Raw genomic sequence first — 8,857 nt, forward strand, 5'->3', positions numbered from 1 at the left:
CAAGCATGACACATTTGCTTGGGATCAAAGATTTGCAATTGCGGACACACATTCAAGTGACAACCAAAAGGTGTCCAGCTGGGGAATAAAAGTCAGGAGATTTTAAAGGCAAAGAGGGGTTTGCGTTACAAAGAATTTTAATTGAAGTTGGCTGCAGAAGCTAGTCTTTGCTGAACAGGGTTGAGTGCTAAGCCTATCACTAGAGGGAGGTATAAGCCCATTATTGTGGCAAGTTGAAGGCGTTTTTGCAGTGTCCTTGGAACATTTGCAAGTTGGCCCAGATCAAAAGTTCATGGTTTCTAAAAAGAAAAGAAATTGAGTTATTTGTAGTGAGGTGGGTGGACCTAGAGTCTGTCATACAGGGTGAAGTAAGTCAGAAAGAGAAAAACAAATACTGTATGCTAACACATATATACGGAATCTAAGGGGGAAAAAATGGTTCTGAAGAACCTAGGGGCAGGACAGGAATAAAGACGCAGACGTAGAGAATGGACTTGAGGACACGGGGAGGTGGTAGGGTAAGCTGGGACGACGTGAGAGAGTGGCATGGACATATATACACTACCAAAGGTAAAATAGATAGCTAGTGGGAAGCAGCCGCATAGCACAGGGATATCAGCTTGGTGCTTTGTGACCACCTAGAGGGGTGGGATAGGGAGGGTGGGAGGGAGACGCAAGAGGGAGGGCATATGGGGATATATGTATATGTATAGCTGATTCACTTTGTTACACAGCAGCAACTAACACAACAATGTAAAGCAATTATACTTCAATAAAGATGTTAGAAAAAAAAAAGTTCATGGTTTCACATGATGGGAAAGTGCAGGAGGTCCACTAATTAATAGCCTCCCAGCTCCATGTTAAAATCCTTTGACATGAGTGACTCCTTTTTATTTCACATTTCACAACACTATTAATTTGGCATGCCTTGCAGGACTTCTCAAACCATATGTAAAAATGATCACAGCATATACACAAACTATATCATAATAGCAGGTTTCTTTTATTTTAAAAAAATCATAAAAATTGAAATAAGAAGAAAACACATAAGATATTGAGCCACCTATACTTTTTAAGCATTAATATAAAAATAATAAGTAAATTCAATAAATACTACAAATTAATGAGAGAAATATTTAACACCCGTGAAGGCAAAATTCTTGTATGCCACTTGAGATTAGAATTACCAGAAAGAAACTAAATTTTCTAAAAATAAAAGAACCGTATTTTCCATCAGGAAAATGCAAATGCAAATGAACCCAATCAGATTGATGAGACTCAGTAAGTCTGACGTTAGTAACTAAATGTTGGTAACACTGAAGATATTAGTAAATATCATAAACTAGCATTGGGTATCTATTAAAATTATTTTGCAGTAGTGTTTAGTATTATACATTTACTTTAAACCTGTGTCCCTTCGTGCAAAAAGTACTTTCTATTGATATATGCACTACATAAACCAGTATATCAATCAGGGAACATGTCAGATAGCTCTAAGTAGCATTGCTATACCTGCCAAAAACAAGAAGAAAGAAAGCAAAGAAATTAAAAATTCAAGAGTAGAATATAAAATTGAATTTATGATATTTGGGCCATAGAAATCTATCTTTTAAAAAAAAGGAAAAAAGTCTTGACATATGTGTTAAGGGAAAATTTCAGAGACATTAATTTTGGAATCCATTTGGCTTTTATGTACTGATTCACAAACTGGGAATCATCCAGTGTAGCAAACAGGAAGGAGCTCCAAAGAGCTATTCAGAATGCACAGATTACTTAAGATTACTTAGATAAAATTCCTGTCCTTGAGGACAAGGAATTCATACAAGGCAGTTGCTGATTGGTCATAGCTGGGTTAACTTTTCTTATATGGGGTACAGGGAAGTTTGGGAGCTAGGGTGTGAAAAACTAAAGCTGAGCAGGCGTATTCTGATTGGGTGGCCTTAGGTTTCCACTTCTGACAGAGCCAGATACTTACAAAAAATAGAAATTGAGGTAGGTTCCAGCATGGGGACTTGAGATGTAGCATGAGCCACTCTATCTTGGGATTAGTTTAGATATTTTAACACATGATGGGGGAAAAATAAAAGTAAAATCACAAATATTATATTGTTTTTTTGGATTTTATGAATAAATCTGCTATTTTTGTGACTATTTCCACAGAAGTGTTTCTGAGTTATATGATTTAATTTTTCTTAAGTATATACCTGCAAGTGAAATTACTGTGTATATCATATGATATGTATATGTATACCATCTCAAAAGAGTACAACTGTATTTTCTAAGGTTAATTACCGATTTCTATTTATTATTATTATTATTTTATTTATTTATTTATTTTTGGGGGGACTGCATTGGGTCTTCGTTGCTGCGCACGGGTTTTCTCTAGTTGCAGTGAGAGGGGGCTACTCTTTGTTGCGGTGCCTGGGCTTTTCATTGCGGTGGCTTCTCTTGTTGAGGAGCACAGGCTCTAGGCATGCGGGCTTCAGTAGTTGTGGCACACGGGCTCAGCAGTTGTGGCTCGCAGGCTCTAGAGCGCAGGCTCAGTAGTTGTGGCACATGGGCTTAGTTGCTCCACGGCATGTGGGATCTTCCCGGACCAGGGCTCAAAACTGTGTCCCCTGCATTGGCAGGCAGATTCTTAACCACTGCGCCATCAGGGCAGCCCTATTATTATTATTATTATTATTATTATTATTATTGGCCGCACGGCATGTCGGATCTAGGTTCCCGGACCAGGGATTGAACCCTCGCCCCTGCACTGGAAGCGTGGAGTCTTAACCACTTGACCGCCAGGGAAGTCACCCAATTTCTATTCCCTCAAGAAATATATGAGAGTGGTAACTGTTTCACATCTTTATCAATTCGGTATTATCTGTTCTTGAATTCTAGTCATTCAAATGAGTGTGTAGTAGTACCTCACCATGGCTTTAAATTGTGTTTACAATGGTGATTAATGACAAGGAGCATATTTTCATTTTCTTCTTTACCATTTATACTTCTTTGGTGATGTATACCTTCAAAACTTTTGCAAATACTTTAAATTGTGTTATTTTTTTATTATTGGTATAAGGATTATTTACAAATTGAGATTCAGTCATTTATCACGTAAATTTCTTGCAAATATATTTCCCCAGGTTGTGACTTGAGTTTTCACTTTCTTAACTGTCTCTTGAACAGCAAAGTTTTATTTTTGATTAAGCTTCAAATAATCAATTTATTTTCTTTGGTTGATGATATTTCTGTCTTTTTAAATAGAGATCACCATCGTGCCAGGACTTGGCCCATTCTGGAGCAGTGCTGCATAGCTTTGTGGTTATACATTACAGACACCAGATGCAGCCAACCTGGTGTACAACTTTGTTCAGCTGCTCATCAGATCCCTGCCTTTCAGCAAGTACATTTATCTCCCTGATACTTGATTTCATCCTATGGAAAATGATGCCTGTAAGGCACCTGCTTCATGGGGAGGCTGTGAGGAAAAGCCAAAATAGAACCATTTAGGGCAAGGCCCACAGGAAGAGATGCCTAAAACTTGCAGATGAAGATGCAAACCATGTTCCTGAAAAGGAGACCAAAGTATGTGTACACAAGGACAACCATGAGCTGACTGGATGTGTGCCACAGCTGGCTTCAGACTGCAAGGGAACTCCTGCCTCTGGATGTCTGTGGGAAGCCCCTCAGTGTGGCCTCGTTGGGGCCCTGGTTGTTTCTTGCTCACATCAGGGTCCAGTGTGGGTCAGAATGGAGCTCTGGGGAGCACAGTTGTTCAGGGACCCAGGTGCCTTCTCCTGTCACCATCTGGCTTTAAGTTTGCTCTGGCATCATCCTGTTTGCATAGGAGAAATGAGAGAGGAGGGCAGAAGTCATAACCTCTTGCACACAAACATCCCTTCCACTCACATTCCATTGACAGGAGGCCACACCTGGGTGCCAGGACTGGGACGTGTGGTTTGCTGTGTTCCTGAGGAGATAAGAAAATGAGCTTGGTTTACAATCCCATGGGATGCTGAGAAGGTGAAGCTCACCTTGCTGGAGTCGTTTTCTAATTAACCTAATTAACTGGATCTGAAATATTCTGTGCATCAGTCTACTACTCTTTTTTTTAAATTGAAGTATAGTTAATTTACAATGTTGTATTAGTTTCAGATGTACAGCAAACTGATTCATATATACATATATCTTTGGATTCTTTCCCATTATAGGTTATTACAGGATATTGAATATAGTTCCCTGTGCTATAGCTACTCTTTAAAAGTTCTCATTTTGCTCTTGACAAATAGAATGATAATCATTTCTGTGGCTTTGGGTTGCTTGAGGATCTAATGAGATAATGCACAGAAGTGCATAGAATAGTGCCTTCGTCATAGGAAGTGGATCAACAAAAATAAGTTATTTGTATTATCCGTGTAATAATATGAATCATAATGAATAATAGTGATGTACGTTTTCTTGTAGATTGTCTTCCCAACTCAGGAGAAAAGGAATATTTCTTCCCCTTGAAATTACTCTCTCTACTATACTCCGCATCCCACCCTTTCCCACATTCTTCATTCATTTTATTCATTCCCCCCCCCCTTTGTCCATCAGACTATCAGAGGCTTTTCCTTGCACTGTGTCTCCCTTGCCTTTGTGCCCTAGAAATACCAATATGATATTTGGCCTTGTCTCTCTCACATCTGACTATAAAGGAAGGAAGCTGGAGCCATCAAATGAGTGGATTGGCTTCCCTGCCATGTTGTGGCCTCTCCCCTCTTAGTCCTTCTTCACACTGCTCAGTCAGCCAGTAATTGTCCCTGTCCAGCCCTAACTCATATCCTGAGTCTGTTCTTTCTTTTTTCTTTTCTTTTTTTAAATTTTTTTGGCTGCGTCGGGTCTTAGTTGTGGCACACAACATCTTTCGTTGTAGCACGCGGCTCTCCAGTTGTGGCACGTGGGCTTAGTTGCCCCGCGGCATGTGGGATTTTAGTTCCCCAACCAGGGATCGAACCCACGTCCCCTGCATTGGAAGGCGGATTCTTAACCACTGGACCACCAGGGAAGTCCCAAATGAGTCTGTTGTAAATGCTCTCCCATCTCCTTTTCCAGGTTCTCCTCTTGAATATCTCAAACCACCTTGAGCTCACCATGAATAACAGAATTTTCCCCCCAATTTCAGTGAACAGTCCTGTCATCCAAACAAGTTTGAAATCCAGATTCAGCCTTTGGTCATAATACTCCACACACAGTGCTGAGAAATTGTGACTGCATCACATAAGCCTGTTCTGATGTCTGGGTGTCTCTCTTTTGCGACTGGGTTCCAATGTTATGAGTGTTTCTATACAGGTACCATTTTGCCATGCATCTTTTATCCATTCTCTTCATGCGCTGATGAGTGCTGGGTAGTTGATTATTTTATAAGCTGTTGAAACATTTGTACCTACTTCTATTGCTATTTCTGCATTTCTTAGCTAGAAATCCTGTATAAAGAAAACTTTTCCATAATTTTCTATTTGGCTACCTCAAAATACATTTTGTACAGAAAAGGGAGGAAAGAGCTAGATCTGTTCACTCCAGCAATTTTCAGGATAATTATTTGGAGCACTATCATCCTCCTCAAACAATAACAAATGTTTATTTCTCGGGGATAAGATGTCCCTTTTGCACACATGCTCAGACTGTGATTGTGGCAGCCAGTGTCCTAGTAGGAAATAGCATTTAGTTAAGTTGCTCTTCTTTTCTGATGTCTCATATTTTAAAATTAACCGTATTTGTCTCAGTCCATTCGAAACTGCTATAAGAAAGCACCATAGACTGGGTGGCTTATAAACAACAGACATTTATTTCCCACAGTTCTGGAAGCTGGAAGTCCAAACTCAAGGTGCTGGCAGATACAGTGTCTGGTGAAAGCCCATTTCCTAGTCCACAGACAGCCTTCCTTCTTGCTATATCCTCCCATGACAGGAGGCGATGGGAAATTTCTGGGGCGTCTTTTATAAGGACGCTAATTCCATTCATGAGAGTAGAGCCCTCATGAGCTAACCACTTCCCAAAGTGCCTCATTTCCTAATACCATCACGTTAGGCATTAGGTTTGATCATATGAATTGAGGGAGACACAAACGTTGACACCATAGCAGTATCTATTTCAGGAAATTGAGTTAGAAATATTTTATGGAAAAAATAGGGACTTTCCTGGTGGCGCAGTGGTTAAGAATCCACCTGCCAATGCAGGGGACACGGGTTCGAGCCCTGGTCCGGGAAGATCCCACATGCCTCGGAGCAACTAAGCCAGTGCGCCACGACTGCTGAGCCCGTGCTCTAGAACCCGCTAGCCACAACTACTGAAGCCTGCGCGCCTAGAGCCCGTGCTCCACAAAAAGAGAAGCCCCTGCTCGCCACAACTAGAGAAAGCCCGTGCTCAGCAACAAAGCCCCAATGCCACCAAAAATAAATAAATGAATTTTTAAAATAATAAATAAATGGAAAAATAGCTGGGCTAGGGACTTCCATGGCTGTCCAGTGGTTAAGACTTTGCCTTCCAATGCAGGGGGTTCGGGTTTGATCCTTGGACAGGGAACTAAGATCCCACATGCCTCTGGGCCAAAAAATGCAAAACATAAAAGAGAAGCAGCATTGTAACAAACTGAGGGACTTCCCTGGCGGTCCAGTGGTTAAGCATCGGAGCTTCCACTACAGGGGGCATGGGTTTGATCTCTGCTCAGGGAACTAAGATTCCGCATGTCCTGTGGTGTGGCCAAATAAACAAAAACAGAAACAAAGAAACATTGTAACAAATTCAATAAAAGACTTTAAAAAATGGTCCACATCAAAAAAAACAATTTTTTTTAATATAGCTGGGCGCTTCCCTGGTGGTGCAGTGGTTAAGAATCCGCCTGCCAATGCAGGGGAGACGGGTTCAAGCCCTGGTCCGGGAAGATCCCACATGCTACAGAGCAGCTAAGCCTGTGCACCACAACTACTGAGACTGCACTCTAGATGCTGCGAGCCACAACTACTGAGCCCGCGTGCTGCAACTACTGAAGCCCGTGCGCCTAGAGCCCATGCTCCGCAACAAGAGAAACCACTGCAACGAGAAGCCCACGCACCGCAACTGAGTAGCCCCTGCTCACCACAACTAGAGAAAGCCCGCGTGCAGCAAAGGAGACCCAACAGCCAAAAATAAATAAATAAATAAAATAAATAAATGTATTATTTATATATGTGTGTGTGTGTGTGTGTGTGTGTGTGTGTGTATTAGCTGGGCTTGCTGGGGTTTCAACACAAACACTGAGATGTACCCATGCAGGAATGAATTATTTTGTGTGGGAAACTGGCAGAATGCCACATCATCTACTTCCTTATGGGCCTCCTTACAGCTGTCATCCATTTCCCCTGTCATGATCCTGGCTGAAATCTTTTCTTTCTTATCCCTTTGTTACTGACCAGGGTTCTTGGCCTCCTTAATCAAAATTGATCAGAGGCCAGACAAGAAATTCAGGCAAGGCTTTACTGAGTCTCGTGCTGCAGCACTAGGGAGCAAAAAAGCAAATAACAGTTTCCCTTGCTTGCTCCCTGATGTGGGGGTGAGCTGGTCCCTTAAATGGGATGAGGGTAGGGGCAGAATCATAGGTTGGAACGGAGGTATGCTTAGGTGGTCTGCCCATGCCCTTGGTGGTGCTTTGTGCAGGGCTCATGCACAGTACCCTGCTTTTGCTTCCGACACCTCAGAAGTGGCAGTTGGGTTTTTGGTCTTTTGTATCTTGCTGTTCATAATTTGCCCTAAAGCACATGTACACAGTTATTTTTAATCCCTTATAGTTTCTTTGTATCTGTTGCTTGAGGAGATGTTCGTCCAGGTGCAAGCACTGCAGCAAAGGGTCCCAGGTCCCAGGTCACAGCCTGTCTCACCTTGAATGCATACACTGAAGCCTACAAAATTATCTCTAAAGTTCTGATCTATAGGAAGTTGGAAAGTAATAAGATAATATTTTTTGGTTGCCAACTATTGAAAGCAGGCATTTTGTGACAGTGACACTGTAGTGTGTGCATCAAGGTTTTTCTTTGGGTTCCTGCTGGCTGAATGGAGTCTATAATATAATGTCTCCCCTTAAAGGGATTATGTTTTCAAAAAATAGAAGGGACAGAATAAATATGAAGATATTTGGATAATAACATAAACTTAAATTTATAATTTATGTTAAAGCGCTTTCACTTTTTGAAAAATAAATCTTCTGTATATGTTCCAAACTTCATGAATTTATTTAAACATTTATAGAAAGCAAAGTTTTTCTATTGTCCACCTGTTTAAGGGACACCCAACCTTTTCTTCCGCAACATCCTAGTAATGGCCATGTGTGAAGTCTGTTCTCTCTAGACCCTGAGCAAACACACTGAAACGCACAGAACTGTGAAACTTCAGTCTGCATGTATTTGAACAGTAGCAAGATAAAGTTTATTAGTTCACATCTATGACTGTAGGTACTTTGTATCTGAGTGATATCATGATATCCTCGGAGCAGGCTCAACCAAGCAGGAGGAGAGCCCAGAGAGAGAGAGAGAGGCCCCCAAGACAAGGTCGGGCGGCGGGGGGCGGGGAGTACACCAAGCAGATGTCATGAGGGAATTTCATTGGTGCCTTGTAATGTCACTAGGTCACAAGGGAGGACAAGGGGAGCTTGTGTCAGGGGCCACAGCCTCATCACTCTGGTGTACTCAGTCACCTGGGCGGGGTGCTCACAGACTGTGGGGATGGTGAGGCAGCAGAATACGAAGTTTAAAAAATTTACCATACACTATGTCCACTTGCTCAGTTAGGAGCATCTTAAATGACAAGATACAGGAAACACAACAGGGAAACTGGGTGTGTCCCCTTTAGAAAC

This window comes from Balaenoptera musculus, chromosome 19 (assembly GCF_009873245.2).
Source record: "Balaenoptera musculus isolate JJ_BM4_2016_0621 chromosome 19, mBalMus1.pri.v3, whole genome shotgun sequence".
In the NCBI taxonomy this organism is placed as follows: Eukaryota; Metazoa; Chordata; class Mammalia; order Artiodactyla; family Balaenopteridae; genus Balaenoptera; species Balaenoptera musculus.